Here is a 21,083-nt window from a genome sequence, read left to right on the forward strand (position 1 = left end):
CATATTGAGCACTTTATTATCAAACACTCAATTGATGAATTGTCTTATTGGAAAATTGAAATTTCATGTTATAACCATGAACATCAAAAGTTGTTAACATGTCAATGTCAATTGATGTTCATTTCTTATCAAAAGCTTCTATCTTCTCAAAGGCGATATCAACAAGAGAATGTATTTTTACAATTTAGCCATCAATCCAATTTAATTAATAATTTTCAATTGTATTTAACATATTTCCATTCATTTTTCATTAATTCGTTTGAAAAATATTTGGAAAATTTTCCTTCATGGAAGATTGTTAATAGTTTAACATTTGTACATAACACTAACAATTCTTTCCAGGCCTTTGAATTTAAAATCTCATTTTCACAATTTGACATGTTATCTCTCCTTTTGAACATTTTTCAATCCTTAATAGAAATCCATCCAGATTTCTATGATCCAATTGGTATTCAATTGGAAAGGAAAATTCAAGAGAAAGAAATTTTAATTAAGTTTCTAACAATAACTCTACATTCTGATTTCAGATTTATTTTCCTTAGCTTAGTTAGATTTGTATTTTTATTACTAATATTTGAACTGTACATATATGCAAGAATAAAAATAAGAGAATGGTTACACTGGAAATATGACTATACCTAGTCAATTTCATGTATATGGTTAGAATATGAGTAGAATTAATTTAGTTTGTTTGTTTTATGTAGTTAATTTATTTTCAACAATTCTGTAGATATAAATAAAACAAAGCAATCAACCCTTCTCATTCATGTTCAGTGAAAACATTTTCTTCCTATCAGAAAGTTTTATTTTTGTTTTCCTTTTTAAAAATTTCTTACAGCAATGCCTCTACCCATGAATACATCTCTGCCTATTTCGAATAATGTATTGACAGAATATGCACCTGGCACACATTTAAATCTGTGTTGATATTTTTCTACAATTAGTGGCTTTATCCCATTCTAATCTTTAGTTTATTATTTGATGTTGCAATACGCATCATATTTATTTACTAAAGGCATTATTAAACAGTCACTATAACAATACAGATTTTCTTCAAGTTAATTTGGAATGAGCAGAGGTAATAAATAGTTGTTTCAATTCAAAAGGGAAGACTATTTTCATATTTATTTCTGGTAAATTATATATTTCTTGAACATGAATAATTGATTTCTTTCAGCTTGATTGCCCACTCTAATTTAGAATAAATAATGAGACGATTTTGAACAAAGTTAAAATTTTAATCGAAGGAAGGATCTGAAGATTTATGAGGTAAAATCTGCAGACAATTTCCTTCCAGGTACGCATTTACAAGTTCGTTCTCATTTCTTATTAGTTTCCATTTTTCTTAGTTTATTTTTTATTCGTGTTCTGTTTTATTTGCAGGTTTTTATTTCTTTTCAAAACATAAAGTAAGCAGTGAACTCATTTCAAATTTGCAACAGGTTCAGGGAAATTTTACTTTTGATTCATTAGAATTTAAGCATTTTTTAACTTTGCTTTTATTCACTTAGAAAATCCAATTGAAATTTCAAGGAATATCATAAGACCATTCGCATCATAAGATTTCATCGGAAGTAGTTCTTAGCATTTCTTTTGATAACAAATTGTTCATAAAAGACCTCTGATGTATTATCTTACTTATATGCCATATCGCATTTCGCATATTGGAGCTTTGCAGTTGAAGTATACTTCCATTATCATGAATCGTCGATCTTTGATAATCGACTTTACCGATATTGCCATGACCACATAATTCCGGACGATATGAAATTCAAATCAAATTCATAAAAAATATCGCGTTCATTTAATCGCAATAATAGTAGGAGCACAACTTTAAAAGGGTCGATGTCTCGGATCCGATATGTTATTAAAATCCCATCATAAAAGTTATCGGGTCCGCTCTTCATCGCATATCAGCATCGCAAGAAATATATTGTGTTACATTGGATGCTTAAGTTTGCCAATCGCCGATTAGTTATGTCATCCATCGCATCGCCAATATTGCAATTGCTTCCTCGCATTTTTATTTATGGCCATATCACTATTCCAAATTTGCAATGCGCAATGTGCAATGTGCAAAATACAAATCGCGAGATGCAGTGTGCGATCTCCGAATTGCAGCATGACTGTCCCCGATTCGCGGTATAACAATTTTTCAATAGTATGATCACTACATCTCATCGCACATATTTTCTTCGCATGATCTCATATCTGCAATTTGCTATTTCAACCGCCGATGCAATAGCTTCCAATGCATGCCTTTGAGCCATTAACATTTAATCGATATATGGCATAGCAGCAAAGGTAAAGTCTTGCAAATTAAACTTGAAGCATGGTAAAGAAACATGTTATGTGAATCATCCGATACGGCAATGTGTTATTTTAAAAGCGAGCTTGGGTAACCACTATGGGAAAAAAGCAATTGATGACAAATTTGCAGCATACAAAAATCATTTCAATTTCTCATACATTTTAGTTTTAAATATATAATTCCATAATTAAAAATGGAATTCAAGACCTCTCTATCTTCATATTTAAATTTTATTATCTTGGATTTGGTCTTGATTCTGGACAATTTATAAAATCATGGAGTTTATATGAAACTAATAATATTTTGAGAAACATTCGTTATTGCAAATTCTCATTCTCATTTCTGATGCATTTCTTTTAATTTCAATTCCCTTGAGCACTAAGCATTCCATTTTTACATTTTACTGTTTGCTTTAGTGTAAATAAAATAAATAATGATTTTGGGTTATAGGATTTTGGTTAGTTTGACTTCTTCATGTTTTTAATGATAATTAAAATAAGAAGTCAACTAGTTTGGAGAAACTGATACATTTCAGGTAAGATCAAAAGCAATTATCCAATGGTAAGATTCATGTACCCACTTTCATTAATTTCCATTTCGTTGCTTTAGTTTCAGTTTTATTTTTCTGATATATAAATATGTTTTGCAGCTCTTCATAAAAACTTTCAATTCTCTGCCGGATCATATTTTCGAAGTCCTATACTTTTCTCCCGGCTTTATTTTAATAAGCAGCAATAATCTTCAATCGAAACAGCTACACCAGGAAGTTTCTAAACCTTTAGTTTGTTTCTTTAAGCATTCATTTTATTAGAAAATGATTAAGATAATGCTTTGAAACAAAAAGATTTATATCAGACAGAAAGTTTTCATTATGGCTGACTTTTATCGTCACTGCTATCCAAAAAGCCTAAAACACCTACAACCCTGCAAGGTATGATTTTTCTAAATCTCAACATAAGAAAGAATGATTACATGCTTATTTTCTTTTTCTTCATATTGTTGAAGAGATTGGTATAAACATTTTTGTTGGAGTTTATCTTTTGAAACTTGGCTTTTCCTTCATTTTTCAAATTTCTTCATATTTATTTTTTATTGTTGATTTCTTTTTCACTTTAGCATAAGAATTCTTTTCCTTTAGCATTCAGTTCTGATTTTGGTTATTTTGCCATGATTTATATGGAAGGCCTACTAGTTACATAATAATGGTCAGCATACATGGAGAAAAATTGTTAATAGTCACCTATTATCTTTTTCTTAAATCTCTTAGTAAAGTTTGATTTTCTTATTATAAATGTAGACATACTTAAAGAAGAGATTATCAATCAAGAGAAGTTGGAAAAGTATCATAAAATCTAAAAAATTTCTTTTTTCATTGAAATTGTAATCATTTAGAGATTTCAATATTTTGTTAAAATCTTTCAAAGTTTTATTATCAGTCAAGAAAAGTTATTTATAACCAAGTAAAGACATTTTACAGCAAAGCACTTTTAACTCTGAAATTGTCATTTTTAACTCTTAAGAAGTCAATGATTCTCCCCGTCTTAAAGAGTTTTATTTTTCTAGAGTGTAATCCAAAAATATATTTAAACTTAAAAGATAAGAGGTCTCATCATGAGCTTGCTTACCATGATCATAGGGGGAAAATAGGCTGACATTACCAACACTGTTAAACAAACCAGGGTAATGGCTTATGATTGCAAACAATTATAAGACAAGGGGTCTCATCATGAGCCAGCTTGTTCAGTCCAATTATAACCAGTGAATGGCATTGTCAACTATCTGACTACCAAACCAGGACAATGGCTTTTAAGAAAAATAAAAAATAAAAATTCAAAGAAAATAAACATATATAAATGGATTTATCTCTAGATCAATAATTCTTAAACAGATGGGATTCTAAATCATTTATGATTAAAAGGTAACCCTGTCGAGACTATAGATGTTTGCTGGCAGCAGTGGCTCTACCTGTGACAATTGAGTATATTTTAAAAGCTAAGCTGTAAAGTGACCCCTGCTTTATCTATACAACTAATTAATGGCTGAAATAGAGTTTTGCAATATTTTAATTTATGAGAAATTTTGAGAAAAATTATAGTTAGATGATTCTTGTTTTTATTCAGACTAATGAACCTAGTCAAGCATTTCAAACATAATTCTCTCTTCTTTAATTATTTTTACTTTAATTTTAGAAAAATCTCATTCATATTAAACAGAGATAACTGGTTCTTCTCCCGTGTGTCGCCATTGTTGTGGTAAAAACACAATCCCCCTATTTTTTATTTGTTCACTTCAAATAATGGGGACCCTTTCTATAAAAATTTTGGCTAAACACCTTTTTGGATTTTTATTTAATTGATTATCCTACTCTTTTGTTAATTTTTCATTTTCTTTAGACTTATTCAGAGGCATGGAGAACACGATGAACCCTAGCTCTGCCGCATCCATGCCCTCGGCTGCCGTCAGGTCTCTGAGCGTTCTTGTAGCGGATGGGTTCGAAAGTAACAGGTGAGGGTCAAGGAGCTTTCTCCCCTATGCAGGTTCACAAAAGGGCCACACTATGATCGCTGGCGCCGCAGAAACGAAGGCGTATGAAGATCTCTTTGCCGTGAAATCTAGGGCAGCAGGGCCTCGACCCCCTGCTTCCCCAACGCGCTTCTATGGCCCTCTTCAGGACGCCATGGCATCTCAGAACGCGCCTGCAGCAAGAGGAATCGAGCAATTTATCCCTCAAGGCAGAAGCACAGGCTGCACACTGGATGAATGCTGCGGCAGCAAATCAGACTGCTCGTGCGGAACACTTTGCAAAACGCCCTGGAGCTGAACGGCAACAGTTCCCCGCTTCCACTAAAATCCCATGGAGCCCTCCTCAGTCTGTCGACGCAGCAGCCAAGGGCGCTCCAACGGATTCCCACGAAGCGTCTCCATTGATCTTGGAAAAGGGGAAAGACAAGCCTGCGTCGAAGGGCAGTATGCAGCCTAGGCATATGGGGCAAATCCAAGATTCGCAAATCAATCACGCATGTTGCCTCAATGCACAGATCTGCAATGGAAAGAGGCATTCGAACTTCTTTGTATCATTCCAGATACAAATCAAGCTCATTACTCGCAAAACAATGCTACAATGGGTCAACCGGACGGATCTAGTGCAGAATCTCAAGCATGCACTGAGCATCAAACTGGGAATCCCCTCTGCAGCTCAACGGCTTCTCTATGAAGGTAAACAACTCGAGGATTTATATCCCATTTCTTTTTTCGGCATTGAAAAAGACGCATGCATTATTTTAACCCTTCGTTTGAGGGGAGGAGCTGCCGGAGAATCCTCCTCAGCAAAGGCATTTTCTTATAAAGATGCAGTCCATGCTAACAAGCCTGAAAAGACAGCTCCGCCAGCGCAGGCTCCTCCCAAGCCCTTTCTGGTTGACAAATTGGAAGAGGTCCCCTCTGTTGAGATCTCTTACTCTGATTTAGCAGATGACACCCAGCAATTTGCAGAAAGGGCCATCATCTGTAGATTCAATGGTCTCTGGCCACGCTCAAAGGATCTATACGACTGGATCAAGGAAAACTGGACTCATCGTTGCAAGATTTACTTCTGTGCAAAAAGATATTTTATAGTGCTGTTCGACAATCTCGAGGACTACAAAGAGGCATTAGAAGAAGGTCCTTGGTTCATGGGTTCGGCAGGCCTCTTCTTAACTCCATGGTTCCCAGACTTCGATCCAGCATCTTCAGTTATTACAAAAGCCCCTGTCTGGATCAGACTTCCAAATCTCCCAATTCACCTGTGGCGCGTAGAGGTTTACAGGCAAATAGGCAACACTTTGGGTTGCTTCTTAATGGGGGATTACAATAGGGAAATACAGGGTCTTTTCACATATGACAGAATTTGTGTAGAGCTTGATTTAAGCAAGGGATTGCCAGAGCAAATCAATCTCAAGATCAAGGACTATGTCTGGACTCAACCTCTAGACTACGAGAACACTGCCTTTCGGTGCCGCCACTGTCGCCTTACAGGACACCTGCAGAATTCCTGCCCATCGCTGACAGCAAGATCGAAAAAGGGTTATAATGCAAAATCCAAGCCCAAGCGCTGGAATCCCCGCCCTCCTCCGCCGACTGGGAGCCCCAGCTCCCCAGATTCGAAGGATGATGACAGTGCTTCAGAACCAGAGCAGGGGCCTCAGCTGATGGATCCCCCCATGGTCACTGAGGACCTGCCCCCGGACGCAACAATTGCCCTGAAGCGCAGCCATGAGACCTCCTCAAAATCTGAAAAGGAATTTCAGACGTCAGAATTTCCCAGCCTTCAAGTTGTCCTAGCTCATCCTCCCCAGGATGGCTGGACAAGAGTCAACAAAAAGAAAGGGAAAAAACAATGCGTTGTAGCTTCTACCCCTATGGGGTAAAGATCATTTGATTTGTCTGTCATTTCTTGCTATCTGCTATCACCTTAAGTTTATATCTTTTCACCGAGACCGAGGTTGATGGATTCATCATTTCCGGTCTGCGGATCTCATGCTTCTCTTGATTGTACTATATTTTCCACTTAATAGAATTAGTCTTTATCGAGAAAAAAAAAATTCATTTTCTTTGGATTCTTGTTTTGATTGCTTTGTTAAAATCGATTTTTTATAAGCTTCTCATTGACGCTTCTTTCGCCTCATTTGGTCAACTGGTTTGAAAATGGTACTCCTTTGAAAGTCTGATTATTTATGTAGCCTGGGTTAAAAATGCATAGAATGTACAATATTTCATTTTGTAAATAAATTAGTTCACTAATGCATTCATTTTAAATATTAATCCCTAGTGAGTTTTTACTAACACTTTTCATTTTTACTTATACAGCCAAATCATTAAGCAGTGAGATTTTAGAAATTTACTTCAATTTCCAATTTTATTACTAATCTCGAAAATCCAGAACATCGAAGTGGCTGTAGTTTATTTTTATTTTTATTTTTATTAAAAGTGGTTGTAGTTTATAAAATAAACCTCATAAAATAAAACCAAAATAAAAATTAATCTTTAATATTAAATCTTAAATTAATTATTATTTAAAATATAGTTAATTTAATTAAATTAAAATTTAATATATAAAATATATATATATAAAATTTATTTCGCAATCGGAGGATCGCATCGGGACTTTTTAATAAACACATCTCTTAAATCCCGATACCCCTCCCGACGCCGATTGCCGATTTTCTTTACATCGCATCAGAGCTTTTGATCGGATCAGAGGATTTGATCACAACTTATTTAACAAAAGCTCCGACACCTCCCGACGTCGATTGTCGATCACTAAAATGTGAAAGCTTTTGGAATTATTAAACTTAAGTCTCATTGATCGCATCGGAGCTTTCATGCGAAACAAGTTAAACACCCCTCCCGATTTCCTGATGCCGATTCCCCGATCATTAAAAGGCATTAAAGACATTAAGCATAAGTTTTATTACATTTTGGTTTTTGTTTTCCAAACTCACTCATACGTGAGTGGAATGAACATGAAAAGGTAGGTTAGTGTATTTTTCTAATAGTTTAAATATTAATATTTAAATTAATTAATATATGTAATATAATTAATTTAAATAAATTAAAATGTAATTATTATTTAGATTATTATTATATAGTTTGTAAATAATTAATTATATATTAGTTAGTGAGATTAATATTAATCAATAATTAGTTTAGTTTATAATTAATGATTAAATTAGAATTAATTATTAGATAATTAGAATTCTAATTTAGGATTAGATTTTTAATTAAAATTCTGATTTTTAGCCCAGCAACATAATTTCGAGATTTATGCCAGATTTCATCCATCAACTTTGAAAACTCATAGATTGAGTTAAACTTGGCCAAATGAGACCCAGGATGGCTCATTGGAAAGATAAAATCAAGGAGAATATTTCTGAGGAGGTTTCACTAACAGATTTGATCATTAATTGGGTCAAAAATCATGCAGAAGATCAAGCTCCGAATTTCTAAAACAAAATCAATTTTCTGAGTTATTTTCTGCATTTTCATTTGTCCAAATCCTCTTCTAATTGCAGATCCATTGGTTAATAATATCCTTGACCAATTAAACCATCTCAAATATCAATAGAGAACTTATATTTTATTTTCAATTATTTATTTAATTGAATTTGATTGGATTTATTTTAATGCCAGAAATAATATTTTAATTTTATTGTTGCATCTTAATTCATTTTGATTTCTTTTTGCAGGAAAATAGTAGAAGAAATATGGAAAAAAAGATCTCAATCAATGAGAAGGCTTAAGCAATTAAAGATTGGAATTTTGAGCAAATAAAATTGGATTTAGCAGATTTCTCTTCAACAAACTCTTCTCTCAAGAATTCCTTCGCAAATATTATAAATAACAGATTGAAGAATGTAATAAGGGGCTGCTCTCTTCTGCAATTTTAGACTTCTAAAAACACTACTGTAATAGAAATCTAGAATTGTAGAAGAGATGAGAGAAAATCTCAGATCTGGGGATTATTGAGGATTTTCCCTTTGTATCTTGAATTATGCATGAAGGGCAAAGTTTGCACTATTGTGGCTTTAGCTTTGAAAGTAGAAGTTCAAGCAATGTAAAGAGTTGTTGGAGACCAAGGACAGAGAAATGGATGCAATAAATTGGCATTTCTAATACTACTATTTCAAATATCAGTTTCATTTTTATGATAACAGGAATGTCTCATTTTATTCATGTTTGTGCACTATTGTCAATATGGGCAATTTGTCTCAATGTTGTTATTATGTATCTCCGTTCTTATGGAATTCTGATATCTGAATAACTATTTGCTTAGAAATCTGTGTTATTAAAACTGATTTATTGAATGGTAATGTGTTGTGAACTATTTCCACATATTATTATTTAATTATTGGATTTACTGATTTGAGAATCAATATCATTTTTGTGAACTATTTCCTAACTATTGTTGGTTTATTATTTCAGTTAAAAGGTCTTAATAGAATGTGTTTTGGTATCCATAATGTCAGTTAATTGAACTACTTCATTAATTTGATATTCATTATAAATAAAACATATTTAAATCCCAATACTTTAATTATCTTGCTCTTGTTTGGGTTAGATCTATATCTGCCTAATTAAGATAGGATTAAGATTAGTTTATTTTGCTTGCATTATAGAATAAGCTTGCAATTAGATTAATTTCTACATTCTTTTAAGTCCTCTTCTCAAAGAGGCAAAATTTTAGTTGTGGCTTGGCTGAACCCAAATCAGCTTAAGGGTCATTCTCTTGTCTAATCAGCGAGAAGAATTGATCTGATATCCCTGTCTATTGGTAGTTAAATATATATAATAAACCAATAGCTATAGGGAGAAGGTAACTGGACCTAGTTAAACCAATCGGAGCCACCACACCAAACGGAAAAGGAGCTGCTTGAAGGTCTGGACCAGGTGATTATCCCCCATTGTTGTTGCAGCGATTTTCGAGGCATCAACAATTTCTTAGATGTTCCTTTAGATGCCATAGTAGCTACAAAAGTATTCTTATCATCATGTAATGTCCTCTTTCTCTCTACCTCAGACAAGGTTTCCAACCTTTGCGTCTCCAAGCTATCCTGCAACCTTTTCTTCTCTGCTCTTATGGCAGATTTAATTCCATATCTCTCCCCTATAAGAAGATCTTCATCAAAAAATATAGTTCAGCGATAATGATCAAGAATTACAGGCTCCCTCTAACTGTATGCTTCGTCTCCTTTTGGCAGTCTTCAAAAAAAAACTTAGATTGGCTGGAGAGCTCAAGGGACTTTCGCACTGTATTTCCTTCCTTCTCCATACTTGTGTAACTTTCTTCTTTTGCATGGTTCTAGCTTGTGTAAAAGACCATGTTAAGTTATAATCACGTGCTATATGACCAATGTTATGACACTTGAAGCATTCTACATTGTTCATGAATAAGATTTCATGATTTCTTCCTGTAAAATTGTTTCTTGGAGGTGGTCGGAGACTATAACATCTATCTCTATGAGATGCTTTACAGTCTTTTGCCATATGACCAAAGTTTGAATAAGAATAACAATAACCAAAAAATGAACTTTGGTACCTAAGAGATGGAGGTTTCCTTGATGTATTACTGAAGCCTTTCTGCCTTGAGATCCTTTGATGATAACCATTGCCTCTTGCCTCTTTGACATCATCTACATTTCTTTTTGGAGCTGGTTATCTACTTGGAGCAAGATTTCTTCTTGGGATAGGATTTCTTCTATTGTAGCCTTGATTTTTCTCCTTGCCTTTGCTAGAACTAGGAGCATCACCATTTCTTTCTGGCTTCTTCACATCTCTTTTGCTTAAAGAATTTTCATTCTTGTTTGAGGGTTCACCTTCATACCCGAGTCCTGATTTATCAAATGGGCATCTGTAATAGCTGAGCATGTCATCCAAGGCTTGAGAGCTCTCATGATTTTGTTCATCCTTTCAACCTTTTTTCTGAGGAGGACAATCTCTTCTCCCAATCTTTCACACTCATTATTCTTCTTTGCAAGTTGTTCCTCAGTTTCCTCCTTGCTACGAGTAGCTTCAACTAATACTATTTTAAGGGAAATGATATCTGACTTCATTTTGAAGATTTATTCATTCTTTGCTTGACTGCTCTCCATTCTCTTCTCAGCTTCTTGTGCCTGTTTCCTGGCTTCTTGTAATTGAGACTTAAGGGAGGAGACCTCTACCTTGTACTGACCTTGATCTCTTCTTTAAGTTTGTTCATGCTCTTGTGCCTTTGTTCAAGTTGACTTGACAAGGTATTATCCTGCTTCTTTGCTTTATTCAATTGATTTGTCATGGATGTGACTTCTTCGTGATGCTTCCTTTTGCTTTGATGAAATTCCTTCTTAAGTTTGGCAAGCTCTTTATCCCTTTCTTGTACTTGAAGCTTGATGAGGTCAACTTTCTTCCTTGTTTGATCTTGGTTACCAACTGGAGCTATCTTCTTAAGTGCCTCATTTTCCTTTTCCAAATTGTTAATCTCTTCCATGGCAGTCATAAGTTGAGCGAGGAGTTCTTCTACAAAGTCCTTTTCATTCTTTTCATCTTCTAGGTCTGCTTCAGCCTTGATGTCATCATTCTCATTTTCAGCTTCTATAATGGGTTCAGGATCTCCTTTTTGATTGATGGTCATGGTCAGTGCTCCTTTTGAGTGAAGGTCTTGAAGTTTGTCCCATATATCCTTTGCTGATGACTGTTTTCCTAGATTCTTCTTTACAGAATCAGGTAGCCCATTCAAGATTGTCTTTGTTGCTTTTGCATTGTACTCCTTGGATTCTCTATCCATCATGCTATCATCAATCACTGATTCCCAAATTTCAATCCCTTGGGACTGTAAGAAAGTCCTCATTTTTGCTTCCCATATATTAAAGTTCTCATTGAGCCTTAGAGCCTCAAATAGAATGCTTTCAAGTTGATTGTCTTCTATTTTAGTAGTAGAGGGAGACACATCCTTAAGAGGATTGGAGACTTTCTTCCTTGACCTTGCCATTCTTAACTATGTTTCAAAATACTTGACTGTGTATTTAAAATCACTGACTGTCTTCAGCAGTAACATCAAACACTGACTTGAGAAATACCTTGACTGAGTTTTCACTCTGCTGGAGAAGCTGCTGCAACAAGAAATCCTTCCTTCAACGTCTTTGACACCTTCAAAGAGCCTGGACAAGCTCTGATACCACTGTTGGGAATTTTCTATTTAATTCCAAAACAAAATAACTGAACAGAGAAAATGCTCTGTTTTTGCACAGGATCTTAGCACAAGGAAGCTAAAAATTGTTTTGCTGAGGACAGAGTTTCAGTAACAAAAAAAAAAACTTCTATTCATTAATAAAACATTGATGTTGCAAAAGAGTCTTCCTCTTAACAGAGGGATTACACTAGCAAAAATGCTTCAGATGCAGTCCCAAAATAGAAGGATTACTCTGTCCCTGCTTTAAAATTAACACTGCTGAAACACTGTTGTGTCTGCACTGTTGTGCATTACAAGATAATACTCTGTCTCCTCTAAAAATTACACTCTCTGTGTAAAACAATTTCTTCATTCACTCTTCTACGCTGCTACGTATTCTTTGCATTACATCCACACTTCTGTGTGTATTACATTCAACCCGTTGGTAAAATTCTCTTTACATTTCACTCACGTTGCTGCGTGCTCCCACTCTCCAATGAACAACTACACCAATACTGCACTTGCATTCGCACTGATGTGCCTGAAAACATTTCTTACATAGGCGCTGTTGCGTCTCCCATTTACTTTTCAATAGAACAAAACCTTACAATCGCACTTCTGTGTGCTTCCCCTTACATTTCGATAATAAAACATTGCATACGCATTCTTGCGTATTCCCCAAAGAAAAACATTCACACTGCTGTGTGAAAATTCTTCACTTGTGCACTGATGCGTGCTTCTCTTTTCGTTTCAACAAACAACAACTCTCGCACTGATGTGCCTCACTTGCATTTGATATGCAAACAACAAAAACTACATTCATATGCGTTGTTGCGCTTCTACCCTCTCTCACAACAGACAACAAACATTGGAACCCCCTGCTTATGCACTGCTGTGCATTTCAAAAATAAAAAACTCTGGTTTTTTGTTCGCACTGTTGTGCGTTTCATTACATATTCAACCACAAAAACTTCACGCTGCTGCGCCACACATTACATTGCAGTTCGTTCTCTCAACAAAAACACTCGCGTGCTGCTGCGCTACATTCCATTTTTTTCAATTCACAGTGTTGCGCACTTTTTTATTTCATACAAAAAAAAACTATAAACTTTGTTTTACTTTTACCCTAAAACGAACAACTCCCGTGCATTAAAAATATTAAAGACTTTACCAACACTTATTGACCTCAGTACATTTCAATTAACTTCTTTAATTATTTCAGCATGGCGGTCAACAGGAATTCACTTCACGCAATGTCATATGCTGCAGGCCTGTACGCAGCTTTGTTTCAATCAACAGACATCAACCAACTTTTCAATCGGACGACTGATGCTCGATCAAACCACACGACCTTTACACTCTGGGAAAAAGGCTGTTTTCAAAACTGCTTGAGAACACGTGTCAAATGGCGCACTGTATCGCTGCCCCTCCGGAGAATACTACTGTTCGTGAAAAAGCGGTGCGATGAACTCATGATGGTTTTCTGAAACAAAACCCTGTTTGCAGTCGCCGTTTTGATGGCAGATTTTGGCAGCTGAAAATAACATTTCAACACCTTCTACGTGGAGAAATTAAAAGAATCAAATCATTTGACCACGTGTCCCAAAAAAAACTGTGAAATGCATTCTAGCTTAACAGTATTTAACAAACTCGAATTGTGTCTTCTACGTGGGGAAATTAAAAGCATCAGATCATTTGACCAACTGTCTCAAAAAAAATTGTGAATTGTACTAAAATCTCATTATAACATTTGAATTTCATTTTTTGTTAGTAATTTTTTTTTTCCAACGTCAGCTAGATAAAAATCTGTTGATTTTTTTAATTGATGATCTAAATTGATTCATACTCTCCAAATACTTTGGAAATGCTTCATCTGAATACTTATCAACCATTATAACATATTAAAGAACCATTATAACATGTTAAAGAACGTAAGTTTATTTTTCTTGGTAAATCAGGAAATTCATTGCATGCCCTCCATGGAACCAAATGCAGAGCCAACCGATTATCCTAAATCAGCAAAAGCGAAAAGGTGGCAGATGTTTTAATGCACTCGTTATGACCAGTGGAACGTGGAGGCAAGCACAATCATTTCGGAAACAAACAAAGCGTATATAAAGTTCTGATATCGAGGTGTTTAACATCCTAAAATTTGGGAATTAAATTTGAGTTGCAGGGTGAAAATAAATTTAAATTTTTTTATTAATTCAAATTTATAATTTCAATTAAATACCATTTTTTTTATAAAAAGATGTCATTTTGTTTTTTAAAATAAATTTGGGAGGCTTTTAATTTTGTTAACTGTTTTAATGCGTGATGATGCAATTTCCTCACGATTGAATAGATTTTTAATGGTAATTCCTTGCCTTCTTCGATCACCATCGAAATTAACGTCGTTTATTATTATTATTATTAAATTTAATAAGTTATAGGTTATATTTTTAAATTTATTTATTTATCATGAATGATAATTAAATTAATGATAATAATAATATTTTTTATATTATATATTTATTAACGATAAATACAAATGAAATCTTCAACTATATTAACTATACTAATATTTTTAATGTAGCTGTGTTGTTATATTTAATATAAATATAAATTGTATGAGATAAATATATGTAAAGTCATAAAGAAAAAAATGAATATAAAGTGTCTGGAAAGTGATTTTATTCATGAGGTTAAAAAAAAAATTTTCTTTTAGAGTCTTACCTCAAATCAGAGTTCTTTTCTCCAAAGAATCCAAAAGAATCTCTATAGATGTCTTCATATAGATTATCTAATTATAAAAAAAATCCAAAAATACCATAAAGCAAGTTTGCATTAGAAAACTTCCTCACTTAACCCTCCACTCCAATCAATACCCTCCACTCCAATCAATATTTTAAAGTATATGATTAAGATTGGAATTTCCATGGAATATAATCCATATAAGTTAGGATTAGAATTTCTACTAAATATAAATTACTCTCCCATAGATGAGTTAGTTTCCCCAGCAGTGAGACATCCTACCATACATTTACGAACTTAAATGGGTCATTTTGATAGTGTTCCTTCATTACCAATTGGTTAGCAACGACTTTGGAAATTTTGATTGATCAAGAACCTTAGCTCCAATGTACGAGGGGTGAATTCGGATTCCGTGGTTTTGGTTGAATCCATATGCAGTGAACTGTTTTGTCCTATTTCATAAGTGTTTTATAAAATGAATATAATATTATTTATTTATTAATTTATTCGAGTTAATGTAGGTCTGAATTTAGAGTGAAAAGATGTTTTGTTTAAAAGTAATACATAAATACTAAGTAGATTACAGATTTTGTATAATATAATTTTCTAATTATTATTTAAAATAAAATTAACAATACATTATAATGAATTTATATTCAAATATTGTTGTTCAAATATGATTAAGCATACATGTTAATATAGATTATTGCCTATTTTAATAAAATATTTTATTTTACATATAATATAAATAAAATGAAATTTAAATTATTTTATAATAGATTTATATTGAAGAATACATATATTAATAATATATAATATGAAATATGTTTCCATAAATTAAAATTTAAAATCAAAATAATAGTTTTAATAATGAATTTTACAATTTTAAAATAAAATATATGAATGATTTTTAATAAATTAGATAGTTATTTTTAAAAAATATATAATTATTCGATACAATTTATTATTGATACATATTTTTTTTAAGCTTGGTATGAATATATCTTTATCATCTCTAATATATCACTTTGATCAGGGCGGGGAATTGAACTTGTGACTTCACATGAAGAAGTGTCTTAATAGAGTATCCATCACCGTCTATCCAGACCCTGTAGACTATCGATAGATATTGTTTGGAAATATTATTTTTTATAATTTAAAGTTGATTTGATATCATTATAGTTGAGGAATTTCATTTTACACCTTAAAATTTTAATGTTAATATATTTTATTTGGAATATTATTATTTATATCCTAGAATTCTAATATTGATATATACTGTTTGAAAATATTATTTGTTATAATTTTAATATTTTTTTTTGTATGCTTGGTAAGACCTTTCCATTTATTATCTTTCAAAAAAGGGCAAGTTACAACCAAAAACTAAATGTTTAGGTGGCCTCAACCTCCCTAAAGGGAAACTAGTTGGCCACCTAATGACATGCTAAACCATCCAAAAGAAAAATATTATAAGTTTATCAAGCCAAGCTAAATAAGTCTAAGTATCCTTATACTTCCTATATTCTAGATAACTATAAACATGTTGAAAAGTTTGTAGCTATTACATGCAAAAAAGTCAAAACAAGGAGTAAAACATCAAACTACTCATCATCAACTGAATCAACAGGAGTAGGATCCTTCGCACTTGACCCTGGAAGCTCAGTTTGCGGGATGCATAGGATATGCTACTCGATGCGACTGAGGCAACCATTCTGATTTGGAGTTGAAATTGAATTTGCGGGAAATCCTTACTGCAATCTGGGAACCTCTCGAAAGACAAAGGTGAGCCAAAATGGATATGCTCCAAATATTTAACTGGGAGGTTCTTCATCATCCAGTACAAATGGACAGTTTTTTTATACTGAGAAGATCATCCCCGAGAGTGTCCAGGGTTAGGCACCACATTTTTCCAGTCATCCAAGTCAATATCCATTATACCGACTTGCTTGTTAAGCTCGAGTTCCCATTCTACAATAAATTGTCGAACCTGGGTAGAGTTGCACTCATGATAAGCAGTGGCAACTTCACTAATTGTGTTGGAGGTTGATTTACAACCACTGGTTTTACCAACTTGAGCACTAGGCTGGCAAACATCCAAAGAATCCTTTGGTTGCTTACCACGACCGCGAGAACCCTAGGTGGAATTGCCCTTTCTAGAGGCAGCACGGGCCATGGTTCGAGAGCACCTGAGAGAACTGATAACAAATGACTTAGACCTTGTTAGCCAACCCAAGGAAAGCCTATATCTAAGAGAAATATGCTTCCAAGGGCTTCACTCGACTAGGGAACCCGCCAAATGAACTACATATGAGGGCCACTACCTATACATAAATTGTTGCTTTCCCTTGTTTCATATTCCAAACTCGAAATAATAATAATCCGAGAGCCAAGAAACATGAGTCCAACCCTACCATGAATGACTGAGGGCATATGTTTGAACCAGATTGTACACATACGAAAACCCTAAAGACTATGGCTTAAACCACACACATTAAGAAGAGAACCAAATCCATTGCGCCAGGGACAAAAATAAGAAGAAGGCCATAAACGACACTTCCCCAATGAATGTCCATATGTGACAACAAAATTTCATAATACACAGATACAAGAGTACATAAAACAAAGGAGCCCTCATACAATTTTGCAACTTCTATATAAGATTCATGATAGTGCTACTTCCAAACCATCCAATTCAAGACATAGCCTTATAATTTTAATATTGATATATCTTACTTAAGAATATTATTTTTCATAGTTTGACATTAGCATTGTTTTAGAGCTTTTATAAGTTCATGGACATCGAAGATGAAGTGAGATGATAAAATTTCACATAAATAATGTATTTATAATTTTTTTTAAATTTGTTATGGTTTAATGTTTATCCAATTTAATTTTAGTACATGGTTTTTTTCATACAAAATAAGATGGTTTTTTTTTTATATACAGGTGGGAAAACCTATCATAACTCAATTGTCAAACCAGCATAGAGGACAACTATCTCTAGCTACTATCTGCGAATGCAGAATGGCTCATCACCGTTATTCAAGGAAAACAATGCCACCTAGAATAACCCACTGATGGTGTGTAAAGGGGCAGACTTTCATTCATGCACATGCCTCTAGGTCTTGGGCCATTAACCTATTTTCTTACGTATGAGGAAGATGAACTCTTAGCCACGCAGGAACATTTTTAAGATATACTCCACGCCCAAAAATAAAATAATTTATGTAGAATTAGACATAAGATGAAATGTTTATGTCGAATTAAACTTTACCTGAGACAAACAAACTACTAGGATGATTTATGTGGGATTATATATCACTAACTACTAAGATGATTTATGTGGGATTATATATCACATGAGATGTTTATGACGAATTAAACATTACCTGAGTCAAACTAACTGCTAAGATGATTTATGTGAGATTATACATCACGTGAGATATATATATGTCAAATTAAGCTTTACATGAGGCTAAATGAGGTCATACTCCAGGCCCAAAAATGAGATGGTTTATGTGGGATTAGACGTCACATGAGATGTTTATGTCGAATTAAACTTTCCATGAGGTGAACTAAAACTAATCTATGGCTCCTTCACATTGACATTGACATAGTTCATTAGAGATCATGAATTATATGCCTCAAATTCTGTTCTACAATGTTTTACTTTAATGACTCAAACACTCAAAATAAGCACATAATACACGTAATCTCCTATGAAGCCCACTTGGACGACCAAGATCGTTGATCGCTGATTGCACATGGAATGTGGCACTCGATGGGATTCACTATCCCTCCATGCGCATGACTGTCCCTGATTTGTCCACAAGCCAGGAGGCCATCCGCTTCTCACTTTATATCCCTGATTTGTCCACAAGCGAGGAGGCCATCCGTTTCTCACTTTATTTCCGACTTATTCACGTGAACAACATAGTGGCGTCTCGAGTTGCGAACTTACTTTATTTCGGATAACCATCCCTGCCATGAAATCATTCTAATTTCTATCCGCCCATGCTAAACATATATATAGACATTCAGCCCTGCCCGGTTACCCACAAAGTCCGATTGCCTGTATTAGCATTGAACTGATCTCATATGTGCAAGCGAAAAGCAGTATTTTCTAGCAACGAAGCCTCGAATTCGAGCATGTCTCCCTCCCACAGGGATCAAACGGGCTCGATACCGTCCACAGAGCCGGCGAACCCGGCATCCGAGATGCTGCAACGTCTACTGAAGGAGAAGGAATATGAATACCTGAGGGACGTGGTGGAACGATATCACAAACATTCCGTTAGCAACGGCCGGTTCTCTTCCGTGGTCGTGCGGTGGATTCGAGCAACGGTGGAGGACGTCTGGTCCGTGGTTCGGCGCTTCGACAAACCACAGACTTACAAGCATTTCATCCGTAGCTGCTCCATGGAGAGCGACGGCTCCGTGGGGACTAGAAGAGAGGTTCGCATGGTCTCGGGACTTCCAGCTAAGAGCAGCACTGATTCTGGACGACGATCATCACGTTCTCAGCTTCAGAGTCGTGGGAGGAGAGCACCGCCTGAAAAACCATCAGTCCTTCACCACAGTTCATGAAGTCCGCAACGTGGACAGGAAGGACGAGACACTGGTTATTGAGTCGTACGTGGTAGACGTGCCGGAGGGGAATAGCCCCATTGATACGTGCCTCTTCGTGGACACCATTATTAAATGCAATCTTCAATCGCTGGCTCGCATCTGTGAGTGTTTGCCCACACGTTGCGAACCGAAGCCTAAGGGATCGATGAAAGCACAGAAGTGTGGCCCGCCTCGTTGTTGAGCTCTGGAGACCGGATGGGATTTTAATGATATGCATTGAGTAACAGAGCCCATCGTTTTGAAAGTGGCAGATGCCGGTTGTGTATTACTAATTCTCTCTGAAAATTTTCAAACGTGACGAGTTCGATCTTCTTGAGGAATCCAGTATCTGAAGGGCAAGATTTTGATAAGAAGGAAAACATTTAATTTTGGAATTTGAATAACGTTGATATCCAACTATGATCTTTGCAATAGCGCAGCATAGGATCTTCTAGAAAGAAATGTACATCCGCACAAGTCACAGAGGAGCTTCTACATAGAAATGTACGGCTATTTCGGAAACTAAATTTTAGCCTTTCTGCGGCCGGGAACGAATGACCGAAAGTTCTTACTAAAAAGAACGGGCCTTATGGCCACCTAGCATGATCAGATTTTGAAATAAATAGATAATAGTTTTTTGAAAAAATGTTGCAATTATACCGCAGGCACTTTGAAAAAAATAGATAGTTATTTTTTGAAAAAATGAGTGGAATTATACTGGAGAGACTGAAAAAGAAAGATGATAGCTTTTTTGAAAGACGTCGTTTTTTCCAAAAAAAATGGTGTAATTATACGGGATAGACTTCAATAAAAGGAAAAAAAATGAAGCATAGTTGACTTAGATGCACTACTTCCTTTAAATCTTTTCAAAAGCAATCTTGTGCTTTGATTGTTTACCTTAAATTTAAGCGCAGCAAATCTCTTGTTTAACAATTCAATTGTGGCAATTGTGTCTTTGCAGCAGGGTTTCTGTACGGGAGAGCGGAGAAGCAAAGCTTTTTTTGTTTAGGGGGGTTTTAAGTAGATGTTTTTTTGGTAGCTAAACACCTATCGGGATTTGAACCAGATTCACTGGCAATCCAAAGCCCCATGGGCTAGAACTGTAGGTTTTTAATTACATTTATACTTTTCTTTTTAAAAATTAATAAATAATTAAATAATTGACAAAAAAAAAACTTATTAAAATAACATCATTTGGAATTAATAAATTGAATAACTTTCTTAAATAATTAACTTCGTTAATTAATTAAAATAAACACTATTAAAATAACCTAACATTATTTGCAATTAATAAAATGAATAACTTTCTTAAATAATTAGCTTCTTAAATAAATATTAAATAAAGAATGATATGTTATAGTGAATAAAATAAATATTAAATAAAAAAAGATAGGTTATCAATTTTTTTTAATAATTTGTTTAATTTATCTCAATTAGATTTTGTTATTAATAAACCTTTAGAATATTAATAGAATTTAGATCGGTAAGATTATCAAAGTTCATAATAAAGGTGGTGTAGGAAATTATCATTTATAACCCACAAAAATATATATTAATATTGATATAAGAATAAAATTTTTGCTAATAATAAAGTAAAGAGTTTATTTTGTTATTAAAAATTGATATTTATATTTGATTGGCATTGGCATCAATAATTTATTATATTATTTAGAATTTGAATTTGTGAAATAAATTATAAAATAAGAAAAAAATATATTAAATTTTATAAAGATTAAGATTTTTATCTAA

At 34.1% G+C, this 21,083-nt stretch overlaps 1 pseudogene; it reads left to right on the forward strand.

Moving 5' to 3' along the window:
* The first annotated feature begins 18,801 nt into the window (after positions 1-18,801).
* Positions 18,802-19,576, forward strand: LOC149160771 (abscisic acid receptor PYL12 pseudogene; annotated as a pseudogene).
* The last annotated feature ends 1,507 nt before the right edge of the window (positions 19,577-21,083 follow it).

The sequence above is a fragment of the Pinus tabuliformis genome, chromosome 5_2 (genome assembly GCF_031772625.1).
Source record: "Pinus tabuliformis cultivar Carrire ecotype Pingquan chromosome 5_2, CPIR1, whole genome shotgun sequence".
NCBI lineage: Eukaryota > Viridiplantae > Streptophyta > Pinopsida > Pinales > Pinaceae > Pinus > Pinus tabuliformis.